The 17,723-nt window shown below is 51.3% G+C and overlaps 1 protein-coding gene across 1 annotated transcript in view; it reads right to left on the bottom strand.

Moving 5' to 3' along the window:
- Positions 1-8,882, bottom strand: part of PEA15 (proliferation and apoptosis adaptor protein 15) — a 53,668-nt gene extending 44,786 nt beyond the window's left edge. Inside the window, exon 1 of the mRNA XM_083716226.1 lies at positions 8,699-8,882. The gene's annotated coding sequence lies outside the window, so the exon portion shown is untranslated. The remainder of the gene's footprint in view (positions 1-8,698) is intronic.
- Positions 8,883-17,723: the final 8,841 nt, after the last annotated feature.

Here is a 17,723-nt window from a genome sequence, read left to right as displayed (position 1 = left end):
TGGGGGGGAGAGAAGACTGGTGAGGAGAGACGGGCTTGCAACTGAACAGGTTCAAAGCAGGGCTGCTGCGATTTCCAGGCTCACAAAAGGGGCGATCTTCCTTCGAAACCCACCCGACAACATCAAAATGTTCCAGCATGTGGTTGGGAAAAAAGTGCTTTGCAGGAGGCAGGGCTGGGAAGGCTTGTGTACTCGGCATCAAAGCTTCCTGTCCAAGAAAATGAAACTGAACCGAAACCAGATTCTGCAACTGTTCAAGAACATTGCACAGATTTGCTCCTTTTGCACGACTTATGGGTTCAGGATCAAGCCTAGCTTAGCTTGTCATTGTTGTTGTTTAGTCGTTTAGTGATGTCCGCCTCTTCGTGCCCCCTGGACCAGAGCACACCAGGCCCTCCTGTCTTCCACTGCCTCCCTCATGTTTGTAGCTTCGAGAACACTGTCCCACCATCTTGTCCTCTGTCGTCCCCTTCTCCTTGTGCCCTCCATCTTTCCCAACATCAGGGTCTTTTCCAAGGAGTCTTCTCCTGAGGTGGCCAAAGTCTTGGAGCCTCAGCTTCAGGATCTGTCCTTCCAGTGATCCCTCAGGGCTGATTTCCTTCAGAATGGAGAGGTTTGTTCTTCTTGCAGTCCATGGGACTCTCAAGAGTCTCCTCCAGCTTGTCATTATAATGTATATATACACCAAGGGCTTTGAGATGCATATAAAGTCAGGCTCAGCATTATTAACTGGACTTAGATAAGCAGCTGACTTTTAAATGGGCGAGCTGAGATCAAACAATCTTCCCATTAAAAGGAAGAGAAAAAACCCCAGCTCTGATGTGCAGCTTTTCAGCCAAGAGGCAGCGTCCCAGGAAGGGCAATGCTTTGGCCCAAGACGGCTCCAGCCTCCAGCTGGCCTTCTGAGCTTGCTTTGAGCTGCAGGGCCTCCCTCTCATTTTTGCAATATTTTGTCCTGGTTCTGCCAGGCAAGAGGAGGTTTCGTGGGCGCCAACGCCTTCTCAGCCTCCGACATTTCTAATGCCACAGGTATTCTGCTCTCCCTGCCACCCAGGTTATCCTTTTCCTCCTGTAGCAAAACACACTGGCTTATTTTTGCCAAGCTTTTCTTCCCAGAATTACTGACTCCTGTCCTGGAATATTAGTGGAAACAGGAGAGGGAAACATCTGAATTGTGCACCCAGTCAAAAATCTGTGGAACGGATGAGGTCAGAAGTAAGGAAGGAATTCTAGTTTAGTATTTTGTCAAGATGATGCAAGTGCCTTAATAGTTAAAGGGGGCGGCGGGGGGGGGGGGGACAATGCACATTTTGTAAAGTTGCATCTCGCAAAATGCACTGGAATATTTTTTAGGATTCTGCAAGCACGTTTATTAACTGCAATGATGTCTTTTTGATGGGGGTCTGATCCAAAGGGAGGCACACACACAGAGCTGCCCCTCAGCCTTCTTCCTTGCCAATGAAGCTGATCCACACGGCAGCATATAAACCACAACTCAGAAGTATATAATTGTAGGGGTTCCCCAAGGGTCATCTAGTCCAACCCCCGCAGAGCAGGAATCTCAGCTAAAGCATCCCTGACAGATGGCCATCCAACCTCTGCTTAGAAACCTCCAAAAAAGGAGAGCCCACCACCTTCCACGGGTGCCCTTACCGTCATAAAGTTCTTCCTAATAATGTTTAGTTGGAATCTCTTTTCTTACAATTCGAACCCACTGGTTCAGGTCCTGCAGCCTCAGAAAACAAGCTTATTTAAGGGACTGCCTTGGGAAGTGGAGGACTCTCCTTCACTGGAGGGTTTTACAAGCGGTTGGGTGGCCATTTGTCATGGATGCTCTGGTTGCAATTCTTGCACTGCAGGGGGTTGGACTAGATGACCCCTGGGGTCCCCTTCTAACTCTACCATTCTATGATTCTATGAACTTCAGAGGGAGGGCTTTAGTGCGCTTGAGTTACCTGCGCAGCGGAGTTCGCTTGCAGAAGTGGCCCCGGGGGTCTTGGAACGAGCTCTTCCGAAAGCCAAGCGGAGGCGAAAACTTTCTGTCCACTATCGGAACCCGAAGGAAGGAAGGATGAAAGACGACTGGAAGCTGTCAGACGAACTGGGAGCCTTTTAATAGGCACCAAACTGCCTGGAGGTGTGTGGAAAGGGAAGAGGCTGAACGTGAAGGATGAAGGATGTCCCCACTTTGGAGAGCAGGCCGTAGACGGGCCATCTGTGTCTCCCAGCACAACCACGAAGGATCTGAGGGAAGGCGAGGCAGCTGAATCACCACAGAGAGGATGACAGCCCTTGTCATGAGATGCAGAAACCACGCGAGTCCAAAGCAAGGCAGGCAGAGAAAAGGGTTTCAGAAGTAAGAAGGATGTGGATAAGATTCAACCGAGGGGGGAAGGGTAATTGCCGAATGACGCACACAGGGGGGGAAATATATATAAGCCAATCTCTTATTTGCCTGCTATCAGTGGTGTTCTGAGTTGGCTGCTGTCAATCAAGGGGAGAGATCTTAAGGCTGCCTTTCCCCCACTTTTTTAACCTGAAAGCAGTAACTTTCGAATGAAGGAACGGAGGTGAGGAAAGGAGATATTTATTTATTTATTAACTTTATATTCCGATCCCCATCTGAAGAGCACACGGCGGAAGAGCATAAACTTACAAAATGCTGACATAATAAAAATGAAACAAAAACCAGTGACTCTCCCCTCCAGCAAACACACTGAAAAGGCCATCGATTGCACCTCAAAATGTGCAGTGAAGGGACCAGGTGAGTCTACCTGAGGAGAGCACAGGTAGGAGACAGAGAGGCTTTGACCTGGCCTTGGCGCATCAGAAGGGAGGTGTCCCACAAGTAGGGTCTGTTTTGAATGCTTCTCAGTTTCTCCAGCTCAAGGGCCACATTCTCTTCTGGGCAATCTTCTGAGGGCCACATGCCAGGGGTGGGTGGAGCCAGATGGAAATGTGGGCGGGGCAAAGGATGTGAATGTCCCCCTTGTACAGAAGGCTAGTTTCCTCGTACACACTCTGGCGTCCCTTCCTCTGCACCCTCCATCCATGATCAGGGCCCAAGGACACATCCCAGCCGGACAAAAATATTTGGGGCTAGTGAGGGGCACATGTGGCCTGTCACATAGAGGAGGGAGAAAGGTTGTTTTCTGCTGCTCCAGAGAAGCGGACACGGAGCAATGGATCCAAACTACAAGAAAGAAGATTCCACCTAAACATTAGGAAGAACTTCCTGACAGTAAGAGCTGTTCGACAGTGGAATTTGCTGCCAAGGAGTGTGGTGGAGTCTCCTTCTTTGGAGGTCTTTAAGCAGAGGCTTGACAACCATATGTCAGGAGTGCTCTGATGGTGTTTCCTGCTTGGCAGGGGGTTGGACTCGATGGCCCTGGTGGTCTCTTCCAACTCTAGGATTCTATGATTCTATGATTCAGAGTCCCAAAGGGCAGATCAGAGAGAGGCAGAAGAGACTGAGAGCGGTCGCCCCAAGTTGTCAGGGGTGTGCGAGAAGCTGGAACAACTTGTCTTTAGAAGGGCAGGACAGCATTTGGGAAAGCACAATTAAAAGTTTGAAGACCACAAATTATTTGAGGGAAAGGCAGTTAAAGGTGTGAGCTGTGAACCAGGATGCTCGTAGTTTGAACCCTGCCTCTGTCTGCTTTTGTCCTTCTCTGTAATATGGGGGTGATAACTTTGCGGCACCCTGTCAAGGTTGTTGTAAAAATGAACTGGCCTAAAGATGTCATTTTGGAGAATTTTGGTGCATTGTGTCAAACATTTTGAACAAAAGCCCTAACATAAAAGGAGGCCTGTGGGCTCAGATCAAAGGCCCCCCTATTTCAGCACCCTGCGGAGAACACCAAACTCACAACAGGGTGTGACAACCCACAAAAACGACCTCCAGACCTCAACAAAGACTAAGCACTAAAGCACTAAAGCCCAAACTACGTCCTGCAAGCAGAAGTCAATATAAGAACATCAGAAAAGGCTGGGGGCTGGGTCAGGACAAAGGGGGCTCATCCAGTCCAGCTCTCCCAGGGCCCAACCGGCTGCCTTAAGGGAAAGTCCACAAAAACAGAACTGGAGTTCAACAGCGACACTAGTCTCCCCTCCTTGCGATTTCTACAAACCAGCAGGACTGAGGGAGGGACCCACAGTGATAACTTGCAAGTCAGTTTATTAAGATGGTCCCAGACGGCAACTAAGACAAAGTGTGCCCTCTCTGGAGGACCCAGATGACAGCAGATCCCGCCCCCCACAACACACACAGCAATGACTCTGCAGCAGCAGCTTCTCGTGGGACTGGGTTGTCTGAAGGGGCCCATTGTCTAGCAAGACTCCAACGCCGCTGTCCGAAGCGTGATGGTATCTGGACTCAGCGGACACAATGGGCCCCTTTGCTGGGGCAGCCCTGCTTCCATGTGGATGTTGCAGCGCGGACATTGAAAAAGTCAAGTCACGGTGGAGCGAGGAAGAGGCAAAACCAGCCCGACTCTGCGAATGACCCACGTGGGGCAGCGGGACCACAGGAGGCAGTGACAGTCACCAACCTGGATGGCATGAAAAGAGGGCGAGCCAATTCAGAGAGGAGGTTTTGGAGCAATGTTTCTGAATACCAGTTGCTGGAAAACACTGGAGGCAGAGAGTTGCTCTTGTGCTCGAATCCTGCTTTCAGGTTTCACACACAGGCATCTGGTTGGCCACTGTGGGAACAGGATGCTGGATGAGATGGGCTATGGGCCTGATCCAGCAGCCGGGCTCTCCTTACACTTTTACGACTTCAAGGGATGCGAGCGAGGCAGCGTGAGCCACCCAAGAGATAATCCTTTGCAAGCCCACCTGCTCTGCTAACATCCTCTGTGTTTATCCTCTGCTGCCTGTAGCCATGATGGCTAAAGTGGCCTTCTCCTTTATGTGGGGACATCCCACCCCCATCCTGACTCTGCCATAGTTCTTGGAAGTGATTCACGTCCAACAGGGGTAGCTAACGTGGTCCACTATTCTGTATGTTGCTGGACTCCAGTTCCCATCAGCCACGGCCAGCCTGGCTAATGGGTCAGGAAGGATGGACATTGGAGTCTGAGAAGACCAACATCAGCTACTGACCCTCACGCTACAGATGTAAGAATAGCCCTGCTGCTGATCAGGACAGAGGGCTCATCTAGTCAAGCACACTGTTCTTACAGTAGCCAACCACATTCTCTGGGGGAAGCCCAACAGGATCAGGCCCAAAGGGGGCAGAGCTAGCCTAGCATCCTGTTCCCACAGTGAAGAACCAGCTTCCCCCATGGGAAACCTGGAAGCAGCACAATCCTTGACACCTTCTGGTAGGGCTGGGAGAGATCCTGACCTGGAATCCTGGAGGGCCACTGCCAGTCCGTGTAGACATTACTGGGCTAGATAGACCAACAGTCTGACTCGGGATGAGGCGGCTTCCGATGTTCCTGGGACATGAGCACAACTGCTGTGTGATCCCAGCAACTGGTATTATTCAGAGGCGCGATGGTGGAGGAAGGAGGAGCGCAGCCACCCTTGAGGCTCATAGCCACGGCTGATCTCCTTCTCTGGGAAGTGATACGGTCCTCTTTCCAAGCTGGGGGCCATCGCTACCTCCTGGGAGAGTGAATGCCATAATTCAGCTCTGCACAGAGCGTGGAGGGCGGATTTCCTTTGGTCTCTCCTGAATCTCCCAACATTTAGCTTCCTCAGATGTCCCTGAGTTTAGTACAGTGGTACCTTGGGTTACAAGGGACATGGGTGGCGCTGTGGGTTAAACCACAGAGCCCAGGACTTGCCGATCAGAACTTCAGCGGTTCGAACCCCCACGACAGGGTGAGCTCTCATTGCTCGGTCCCTGCTCCTGCCAACCTAGCAGTTCAAAAGCACAAAGTGCAAGTAGATAAACAGGTACCGCTCTGGCGGGAAGGTAAACGGCGTTTCTGTGCGCTGCTCTGGTTCGCCAGAAGCGGCTTTGTCCGGCTGGCCACATGACCCGGAAGCTGTACACCAGCTCCTTTGGCCAATAAAGCGAGATGAGTGCGCAACCCCAGAGTTGGTCACAACTGAACCTAATGGTCAGGGGTCCCTTTACCTTTTTACCTCGGGTTACAAACACTTCAGGTTACAGACTCCGCTAACCCAGAAGTTAAGAACTTTACTTCAGGATGAGAACAGAAATCGCACGGAGGCAGCAGGAGGCTCCATTAGCTAAAGTGGTATCTCAGGTTAAGAACGGACCTCTGGAACGCATTAAGCCCATAACCAGAGGTACCACTGTATTTTGAGAGAGGGAGAAAAGCTTCTCCCCATCCTCTTTCTCCAAGCACGGACAGGAGGCTCCTGCCAAATGAGCCCAAGGTGGCCCAAATTGCAAAGCATCACAGAAGCACCTGTCCAGCTATCCCTGAGGACCAGATGCTGGCTTAAATGCACCTTTTGGCCTGGTCCTGCAAGGCCCTGGCTTCTGACGGAGTAATATTAGAGGAGCCCATTTCAGCTTGAGCAGGGTGCATTTACCCAACATGATTTATTTATTCCGTCTGTGTGGAGAGCGCATCTCGGTGACTGCCTCTCCCGCTCCGAGGCACAAGGTATCATCCCAGAATCCTGGAATTGTGGCCTTGGCAGGACCCTAAAAGGCCAACTCCCCGAGATGCAAAAGTATCCAAACACCGTTTGCAACGCCACAGCAAAACTCCAGCAAAGCGGGAACCACCGTCCCTGTCAATCAATATCAACTAAGCATCAAAAAGGAGGCAACAAATCTGCAAATCAGCAGGACACCAGGACACACACACACACACACACACACACACACACACAGAAAATGACCATAAGATAAATGAAAAGTTGGTTATAGATAAAGAACAGTCCCACCTCAGGGCTGTCCACAACAGGATTCCAAAAAGACAAAGGCTTTTTCATGTTCAGTTGGTACCTCAGAAGGCAAAGAGATGCTCAGGAGGACATAAGGGTGGGGAGGGGGAGCAGTAGTGGTGGAAGGAATGCTGTGCCAGGGAAAGAACTGAAGCTTGATCTGAATGAACAGCTTGAGGACTAGTCCCTTGAATACTCTGAACCCAGTGATTGAGGGGTGGCCATCTGATCTGCTTCAAGTTCTCTCTTCGCTAGAGCAGGGAGAGCCGAGGGAAAGAGTTTGGGTGCTCTTCTTGCCGGACATCCCCATTTGCTGACTGAATTTATATCCTGCCTGTTCTCCAGGGAGCTCAAGGTGCTGTCTCCAGAGCACCATCCTCACAACAACCCCAGGAGGTAGGCTAGGCTAAGTGCCGGGGATTTGAACCCGGGTCTCTCCCACATCCCACACTCCACAGCCATATCCAGGCTGGTCCCCTTTACAGAAGGACTTTGCTTGGCCGTTTATCACCAGAGTTTAGGTACCAGAAACGCCCAGGTTCATATCTGCACGCAGCTGAGAGTGCTGGTGGCTCATTCCTGTTTCCCCGAAGTTTTCTTCCAGGGCTCTGCTTAGCCTGCCATAGAACTGTAGAGCTGGAAGGGACCCCTGGGGGTCATCTAGTCCAACCCCCTGCACTGCAGGAATCGCAGCTGTTCTTGGGCCTTCTCTAGAGTAGAGAAGGTCTACCGTGGCTCCCTGGCAGAGCCCCTGCTCTGCTTGCAGACCATGCCAGGCTCAATCCCCGCTGGCATCGCCAGGTAGGGCTGCCAAGCCAGGGCTGCCAGCCCGTGTAGGAAACACTGAGCCAGGTGGACCCAATGGCCCAACTCACTAGAAAGCCGCTACCTATGTTTCCTAGATTTGAGGAGGAAGTGGCAAACTGGGAGGAGCCCCGCCCTGTGCCTGGTTCCTCTCAATTTCGAACTCCTTGGGCAGATGGCATCAAGTCGAGCTGACCAGGGGCAGAGTTAAGTCGCAGGGGGAGGAAATAAAAATGGGGGCTGGAGAAAGAGCTAAAGAGTTAGACTAGGCAGCAGGGACAATGCCCCGTTGGGCTCTGGCTGCCTCTCAAGGCGGTTGGCACTTTTAGAGTTTTGCCTGCACAATGTGGTTCACTTTGGGCTTTCTTTTTTAACGGGGGGAGGGGGCCAGAAGGGGAGAGGGGGCTGGCGATGGCCTGGGAGCCCCGAGAGCAAATGCGGCCGGCAGGGTGGGGGCAAAGGAAGCTGGGGGGGGGGGGTGGACGCCGAGTCCAGGGCAGAACATCTGCTTTGCATGCATAAGGTCCCGGGTTCAAATCCCCCCTTGTCTCCATCGACATCTCCCTGAACTTAGAGCCCGGAGAGCCGCTGCTGCTGCCTGCCAGTGTGGACAGCCCTGAGCTTCTCTGGTCCGAGTCGGGCGACGGCTGCTGAGCTCTGTCCAGAAATCTGCCAGGGCAGCAGTCCAAAGAGGAAGCGGCAATGATTCAGCCCGGGATCTGGGTTTGAGTCACCCTCAGCGGGCGAAGGAGAGCCGCGCGGCGAAGGGGGCTCCCCGCCTTGGGCGCGCCCCGGAAACGGGGCTCTCTGCGTCCCCATCGTCGCCCCCGACTCCCCGTCGCCCCCGACTCCCCATCAGCCCCACCTTTGGTCGCTCAGACCCCCAGCGGGCGGGCGCGGGCGAGCCTCTGGCCATGTGCAGAGCGCACGGAGCGGCTGCGCCCCTTTCGGATGGATCTCTCTCTTTCTCTCTCCCTGGCAAGGGATGGCTGAGCCGGAGGAGAGGCGCTGGACTTACCGGCGGCAGGAAGCGCCGGAGCAGGATGGGTCCCCCTGGGCACGGCGGGCGGCGGCGGCGGCGACCTCGTCCTCCTGCCCTCCCCGGACGGAACGCGCCCCTCGAGCCGGGCGCAGCGGCGGCGGCGGCGGCGGGCGAGCGTCTGTCTGTGCCCGGCGGCGGCGGCGGCGGCGAGGCTTCTCCTTTCGCGCTGGGCGGCTCTCCGGGTCACCCCACCCTCCTCCCGCTCTGCCCTCCTCCGCGCCGAGTGATGTCAGCGGGGGGAGCCGCGGAGAGGAGGAGGAGGAGGAGGCTGGCGGGCGGGCTGCCTTTTTGTGCTGATGCGCGAGGCTTGGCAAAGCAGGAACCCGAAACCAGCCCCTTTCACACGTGACGCTCCGGAGCGCGCGTCTCGCCAAACGACCCCCGGAGACGAAAGGGCTCTTTGGAGGGGTCAGGAAACGGGCAGCCGCCCCAGCCTGGCCGGGAGAAAGGAGGGCATCACCTCCCGCCGCCCCATCTTTAAAAAAACCAAAAATAGCCCTAAACAATTAGGGAAGACGCTGGTCCTTTCGGGTGGCGGCCCCTTTGTCCTCTGCTGGGGGCAGAGTGGTCGGAAGCAGCCATATACCGAGTCAGACCTTGGGGGTGCATCTAGCTCAGCGTCCCCAAGAGAAACCCAACTTTTGCAAAAAGTGGCTGGAACAAGTCCTTCCGAACCCGAAATGCTTCCTGGTTTTTGGAGTCTGCATTTTAACCACTTGGCATCTGCTCTGATTGTTGCTGGGGTCAGGCCTGAAGAGCTGGTCGTTATCAAGGTGCTTGAGTAGACTAGCACCAGGACCACCGCCTCTTGGGCCTGATCCAGCGGCTTTATGACTCCAGGTGAAGATGCCCAGCTTCCTGAGAGACTTTTAAATCCACCTGATCTCAGATCTGTCCCACGCTTTTAGCTACCTCTTTGCATCTTCTATGGTTCTCCGCTCCCTGCTGCTAAATTTTTCATGCAGGGCTTCTTTTACTGTTTCCCATTGTTCCATGGCAGTTATTGTATTTTTAATGTTTTGTTGCTTGGCATCCAAAGAGCACATTGTGTTTGGGCAGCAAATGAGTGCTGTACATCAATATAGTCAAAAATGCCAAATACTATTTCACACCAGCCTAAACATGCTGTTAAGAAATAAGGAAAGAGAATTGTAAAATAAATAAATACTAAATACCATTGCATGCCAGCTGTCAAACACAGCCAGGTGGCTGAATGCTGTTGCATGTTAACTTTCAAGAATAACATGGCATGGCCTCGCTGCAGTATTATTCAGTATAGAACTAAAATGCTGTTAGGCGTCAAATACAATTTATTTGCGGGATATTCAATGAAGGTTTGATTGAGTGAATGTGTAGGGCTGGGACACCTATGAATCTTTTGATACTGTTGGACTCCCACCTCCCAGCAGCTTCAGGATGGTCAAATATGGTCGGAGTTGGGAGTCTGGCAACATTCAGAGGGCCACAGATATTCCCTGTCTTTGGACAAGGGTACATGTGACCCCCAAATGCTTGGGCACAAGTTTCATTTTGGCTGCCCTTTGCTTGCTCAAAATCCACCAGCTGGGTTTGGAGGAAGCTAGCAGAGACATCACCTTGCCGACAAAGGTCCGTATAGTTCAAGCTCTGGTTTTCCCAGTAGTGATGTATGGAAGTGAGAGCTGGACCATCAAGAAGGCTGATCGCCGAAGAATGGATGCTTTTGAATTCTGGTGCTGGAGGAGACTCTGGAGAGTCCCATGGACTGCAAGAAGATCAAAGCTCTCCATTCTGAAGGAAATCAGTCCTGAGTGCTCACTGGAAGGACAGATCGTGAATCTGAGGATCCAAGACTTTGGCCACCTCATGAGAAGAGAAGGCTCCCTGGAAAAGACCCTGATGTTGGGAAAGATGGAGGGCAAAAGGAGAAGGGGACGACGGAGGACGAGATGGTGGGACAGTGTTCTCGAAGCTACCAGCATGAGTTTGACCAAACTGCGGGAGGCAGTGGAAGACAGGAGGGCCTGGCGTGCTCTGGTCCAGGGGGTCACGAAGAGTTGGACACAACTAAATGACTAGGTAAAGGGACCCCTGACTCTGGGGTTGCGGCGCTCATCTCGCTTTATTGGCCAAAGGAGCTGGCGTACAGCTTCTGGGTCATGTGGCCAGCATAACTAAGTCGCTTCTGGCGAACCAGAGCAGCTCACGGAAACACCGTTTACCTTCCCGCCAGAGCGGTACCTATTTATCTACTTGCACTTCATGCTTCTGAACTGCTAGGTTGGCAGGAGCAGGGACCGAGCAACGGGAGCTCACCCCATCGCAGGGATTAGAACTGCCGACCTTCTGACTGGCAAGCCCAAGGCTCTGTGGTTTAACCCACTGTGCCACTCGCATCCCGACTAAATGACTCAACAACAACAATTTCCCTCTCCCATCAGCTGATGCAGTTGCGTGGGCCAGGGTGGGTGGGTGGGACCTTTCCCATGTTAAGTTCTTGCCTTCCGTGCTGCCAGGAAACCTTCTCAGTGTGACTTGAGAAAGAAAGGAGGAACTCGAGGTCTGAGCAAGCTGCACCTCTTTCCTCCCACTGTCTCCCTGCGCACATCGCCCTGTGGCTGGCCATGAGACGGAGATGAGATCAGCTCTTACACTTGCACTTCCTGAGATCAAGCGGCCAGTTTCCATCCACAGAGGGATTCTCAGGGACCTTTCAAGACAAAAGAAGAACGGCAGACGAAATTAATGGACTATGCAGAATTGGACAAAATGACAGGAAGGATTCGAAACCTGCGGGACCGGAGATTCACAGAAGATTGGAAGAAGCATATGAACTATTTGAAGAGCAACTGTAATCAACAAATTACGCTAGTAGGACTACAAGAAGATTTGTAAGGAGAAATATACAAAGTGTTACAAAGTAGATAAAGAATAGAGATATTGGTTGTGAGTTTTAAATGTAATAGGGAAGATAAGAAATGCATACTAAGAGATTAGATTGGAAAATTTTCAGACAGGATTGATGGAAGTCAAAAAGATTGAATAAGATGAAAAAGTATGTTTAATTACTGTTGAAAATGATATGTTAAAACACACACACACACAACCTTTCAAGACTCATAGCCTCTCCCTCTCTGTGGGTGTGTCCAGTCCTCTTTAAAAGCCACACAGGTTGGTGGCCACAACAGCCTCCTGCAGATGTGAGTTCCATAGTTTAAATTTGTGCTGCGTGAAGGACTTCCTTTTGCCCGTCCTGAATGTTCCCACGTCCAGCCTCCTCAGACGCCCTCAGGTTCTAGAGTTAAGAGAGAGGAAGGACCACGTTTCTCTAGCCGCTTTCCTGCAGAAAAGTCACTGCAAAGATGGTTTTATTTCAGCGGCAAGTATGGAAATGATGCCAGCAAAGTGCAAGTAGATAAATAGGTATCGCTCCGGCGGGAAGGTAAATGGCGTTTCCATGAGCTGCTCTGGTTCGCCAGAAGCAGCTTAGTCATCCTGGCCACATGACCCAGAAACTGTACACCGGCTTTCTCGGCCAGTAAAGTGAGATGAGCGCTGCAACCCCAGAGTCAGCCATGACTGGACCTCATGGTCAGGGGCCCCTTTACCTTTTTTACTGGGGGCTTCTTAGGGCTTTGGACTTTTGTCCTATTTTTTTGCCTGTTGGGTTATGTTGCTAACCCCTACCCCACCAACCTTTTGGCATTAGGAAGGTGGGGGTGTGTGGAGAAGCCCAGCGCCTCATCCAAAGCCCTGCAAATTAATTTGGTGTAAGAATCTTTTGCCAGGTGGTGCCTTTTTCACTAGGCAAACAGCACAAACGATGTCTCCCAAGTTAAACTCTTCTTTTTTTTAAAAAAAGAGGACAGAATCCAGAGCCCCCCCCTTCCTTAGGAAACAGATCTCGGGGGGATCTTTCAGCTCCTCTGTGCGCCTCGCCGTCACACCACAAGATTAAGGGCATAAAAGGCTTTTACAAGGCTTGGTATTAATAGACTGGCAATGTTTCACATACATTTTTAATGTAAACGTTGTCGGGGGGGGTGCAGAATAGAGAAGAGAAGCAAAATCCCCCAAGACTCAAATGGCTTCTTTTTAAAACCACAGACCTTGTTCTGTGGCTGCAGCAAAAGATGTCCAGACCGCTGACCATAACGTTCATTTCTAGTGTCATTGGGGCGGAGAGAAATTTGCATTAAATGAGAGATGGCAATGAAGGGGGTGGAGGGGAGAGGACATCACTTTTGGTTCTTTCACTGAACTAGAAGGCCCCCCCCTTGGGCCTGATCCAGTAGCCAGGCTCTCCCTATGGAACCTCCGGATCCAGAGGCAGTCTATCTAGAGTCCTGGATTCTTAAGGTTCTTTGGCCATGGTGAGAATGAGATGCTGAGCTTGATGGGGGCTTCTTGGGCCTGACCCAGCAACAGCCAAGCTCTCCTTGTGTTCTTAAGGGCTGCATGTGTGTGTGAGAGAGATTCTATCATAAGCAGTGCCAGATTTACGTATAAGCTAAACAAGCTATCTTGGGGGCCCCTAAAAAAATTAAAGGGGGGATTTTTTCCTCCAAAAAATAAGATAAAAAGCAAATAAAACAAAACCTACATACAGCAACAGTATTTTGTGTTGTGTAGGCTCCAATAAATTATGAATTATGTTTTGAATTATGGTGCTGGAGGTTTTTGAATTCTGGTGCTGGAGGAGACTCTTAGAGTCCCATGGACTTCAAGAAGATCTAACCTCTCCATTCTGAAGGAAATCAGCCCTGAGTGCTCACTGGAAGGACAGATCGTGAATCTGAGGCTCCAAGACTTTGGCCACCTCAGGAGAAGAGAAGACTCCCTGGAAAAGACCCTGATGTGGGGAAAGATGGAGGGCACATGGAGAAGGGGACGACAGAGGACGAGATGGTGGGACAGTGTTCTCAAAGCGACCAACATGAGTTTGACCAAACTGCGGGAGGCAGTGGAAGACAGGAGGGCCTGGCGTGCTCTGGTCCAAGGGGTCACAGAGACGCGGACACGACTAAACAACAACAGGCTCCTATGATGTAAGTAATGGGCCCCCAATCATTCTAAGTTAGAGCTTAATAATTATTTCACTATTAATATACTTCTTCTTAGTTGTATTTCACTATTAATATACTTCTTAATTGTATTTCAGTTCAACAATTACTTTGATAAAATACATATTTTGTTGCGTGCAAATGGCTTTAGATACCTGTTAGGTCCATAAATTACCATATAGCGTATATTCAACACAAAAAACAGTGACAATTTGTTGTTGACAAAGGACAGGTGGACATATAAGGGCCCCCTTACCTTCAGTAGCTGAGGGCCTCATCAAACCTAAATCCAGCCATGGTCATAAGTCACCAAAACAGCAGAAGCCCAAATCCCAAGTCTGATATGTTTAAAATTCTTTAATGTGTTGATTTAATTCAGAAGAGGGCTGCTGTTTTCTTAAGCAGGCAAGCCCCCCCTCTCAGGAAGCATAATATTCAGGTGAGACATTCCACAGGGTTTCATGGAATTGGTGACTCCGGTCTTATGGAGACGCGTTTTTCCCCTAGAGCAGGACAAGCACTTTGTTGAAGACCACCCCTCGCTCTCAGTCTCTGCCTTCTTTTAGCCGTCTGTGAAATGGGGCTAACCACAACCCACCCTTCCCACCAGGGCAGCCCACAGCATCTTGCTGTGAGGGAGACACGGTTTTTAGTGTGCTGTAGGAATGATGGGTCGCCGCTTCATTTCCAAGCAGCACATGATGCAAACTTGGGACTCTGAGCCTGAATATTCTGTTGCTTTAGCATACATTATTCATACGGACCCATCAATGTGCGCACGAAACTGCCTTTGCTGACGGTGGCGATCCCTCAGCTTTTATATTTTCCATAAGTGTCAGCTGGTGCTGAACACGGGAGGGGGGGCACTCGGACCACAGCAAGTGGGTGGCCTTGCCCCCTTGACCTGGGGGGATGCTACGAGGCAAGGGTGGGGCGCTGGAGGAGGAGACGACTATCAGACTTTGAAAAGCTAGTATCACCGGGCCCAGCTCATCAGTTCTGTTGAATTGATTAAACTAAACCATTTTAATTGGGTCTTGGATAAATGTACTTTCGTTTCTGTTTTGAATTTTATTGTGTTATTATGTTCCTTTGTGGGTCGTGCAAACCGCGATTCTGTTTCTAGCGTAGGGTAAGGGGATCTGGGGATGAGTTTATGGGACCAGGGAGGTAAGGTAAAGGTAAAGGGACCCCTGACCATTAGGTCCAGTCATGGCCAACTCTGGGGTTGCTGCGCTCATCTCGCTTTATTGGCTGAGGGAGCCGGCGTGCAGCTTCCGGGTCATGTGGCCAGCATGACTAAGCCGCTTCTGGTGAACCAGAGCAGCGCACGGAAACGCCGTTTACCTTCCCGCCGGAGCGGCACCTATTTATCTACTTGCACTTTGACGTGCTTTCGAACTGCTAGGTTGACAGGAGCAGGGACCAAGCAACGGGAGCTCACCCTGTCACGGGGATTCGAACCGCCGACCTTCTGATCAGCAAGTCCTGGGCTCTGTGGTTTAACCCACAGTGCCCCCCCCAAGAAGTTTGGGACCCATTGGATCTGTCATGTCCCTGGCATGAGGGAAGGGCTGTGGCTCAGTGGTTGAGCACCTGATTTGCTGGCGGAAGATCCCAGGATTCCAGACAGGGCTGGTAGCAACCTCTGGGCTGCTGCCAGCCAGTGTAGACAAGACTGAACTAGGTGAACCCCGCAGTCTGACTCAATACAAAGCAGCTTCTTGCATTCCTGTCTGTGGTGCGGAACGGATGGCCTTAGGAGATGGCAAGCTCTACTTCTACAGATGTTTTTCAGCAGAGGTTGGATGGTCAACCATCAAGGATACTTCAGTTGTGATTCCTTGGGAATCCCTTCCAGCTCTACAATTCTGTGATATTATGACTCCCTGTTTGGCCTGATCTGGGGAGGCCTCTTCTCACGTTCTTCTACAGAGGACCTGATGCAGAAGGTGGCCACTTTCATGGAAAAGGGCTTCCTCTGGCAAGGCTGGCAAAATCTCTGGGGGAGCAAGCCAGCAGTATTCTCTGTGCACCCATGATGGCGACGATGATAATTTTATAATTTGTACTCTGCCCATCTGACTGAGTTGCTCCAGCCACTCTGAGCGGCTTCCAGCACACTTAAAAGCACAACATCAAATATTAAAAACTTTCCAATACAGGGCTGCCTTCAGGTGTCTTCCAAAAGTCAGAGAGTTCTTTTTCTCCTTGACATCTGATGGAAGGGTGTTCCACAGGGAGGGCGCCACCACCGAGAAGCCCCTCTGCCTGGTTCCCTGTAACTTCGTGTGGGATGTAAACACAGGAGCAGTCAATGACAACATTCCTAGAGTGTACATGTTAGAACATGGGGAGGGATGTCTGTCCAGCAAGCAGGTAAACTTCCTGGGGACGGACTTCCTCCGCATGTGACCAGAGGTGGGTGTGGCCTCACCTGTGCAGGTAATGATAAAAGCACAGGGCAGACCAGCCATCTCTCTCTTGCCTCTTGCCTCTCTGCCATCTTCATCTTCTGAAGGAGCAACATGCCCTCTTGGCTCTCAGCCAAGAGAGGACAGTACTATCTTCCTATAAGATAGTTTCTAAGTTTATGTAACCTTTTAAACCCTGCCTACCTTCTGGGATCATATTGTGAACAGAACGTGAGTAAACTCTTTTATACTTTTATAAAGACTGTGTCGTGTCTTGTATTTTAAGAGGGAACAAAGGGGAAATTACCAGAGTAATTATTATAGAGGTTCTAGCGAACCTGTGCACACGTTACCGTTGCAAACTAAAAGGGGAATGTTTATAAACTCTGCTGATATTTTGGGAACTTGTTAGCACAAGTTGGATAAGGATATAATTAGTCAATATATCCTCTCCTGCACCCCAGAACATTCCCACACTTCGCTTCTCACAATGCGAGAACTGCCAGAAGGCCCTCGGCGCTGGACCTCAGTGTCCGGGCAGAATGATGGGGGTGGAGACGCTCCTTCAGGTATACTGGACCGAGGCCGTTTAGGGTTTTCAAGGTCAGCACCAACACTTTGAATTGTGCTCAGAAACGTCCTGGGAGCCAAAGTAGGTCTTTCAAGACCGGTGTTATGTGGTCCCAGTGGAGGCTCCGTCACCAGTCTAGCCGCTTAGTGCACCCAGATGTGCACAGGACCCTAGTGGGTGCATGGGCAGCCTCCCCCCACAGCACACATCAGTGCCCAGAGGTGCCCCCTCCCACCTCACCCCACTGGCCCAGCCCGGCTCACTGCTGACGGCCTCTCTCTAAGCAGACCCCTGGCAGTGTGCTGTTTCCATGGCGCAGTTGACGGTGACCCTGGCAACCGCAGGAAAACAAAGGAGGACAGAAGAGCTGGTCTTGGGCTGGATCAGGTTCCCTCCCTCCACCCTCCAAAATCTCTTTCTCTGCCCCCTGCCCCAAATCCCAAAACAATCTCCCACAGGCCACGTAGGCTCCAAGGGAAGGTTCCCCCCAACACCCACCCACCCCACAAAATCAGAATGAAATAGGCATGGAAACCAATCCCAGAGTCGCCTTTTGGTCTGACAATATCAGGCATGGGGGAAGAACAAGGATGGAAGTTTTCCCCGCTCTCTCCTAACACTAGGATTCATGGGCATCCAGTGAAAGTGAATGTTGGGAGGTTCAGGACGGATAAAAGAAAGTCCTTCTTCACACAGCGCAGAGTTAAACTATGGAACTCCCTGCCACAGGGGACAGAGGTGGCCACCAACTTGGGTGGCTCAAAAAGAGGAGTGGAGGGCTTAAAATGGAGGAGCCAGCTGTCGATGGCTACCATCCAGGATGATCATACTGCAAACCACAGGAAGGGAGGGGGCTCATGTGTTCGAATCCTGCTTGCGGGTTTCTGTTTGGGGCGTCTGGTGGGCCACTGTGAGAAGAGGAGGCTGGACTAGGTGGCCCCTCTTTGGCCTGATCCAGCAGACCCTTCTCATGT

Source organism: Podarcis gaigeae (assembly GCF_964106915.1).
Source record: "Podarcis gaigeae genome assembly, chromosome: 16".
Taxonomy (NCBI): Eukaryota; Metazoa; Chordata; class Lepidosauria; order Squamata; family Lacertidae; genus Podarcis; species Podarcis gaigeae.
This window is presented reverse-complemented; position numbering and strand designations above follow the sequence as displayed.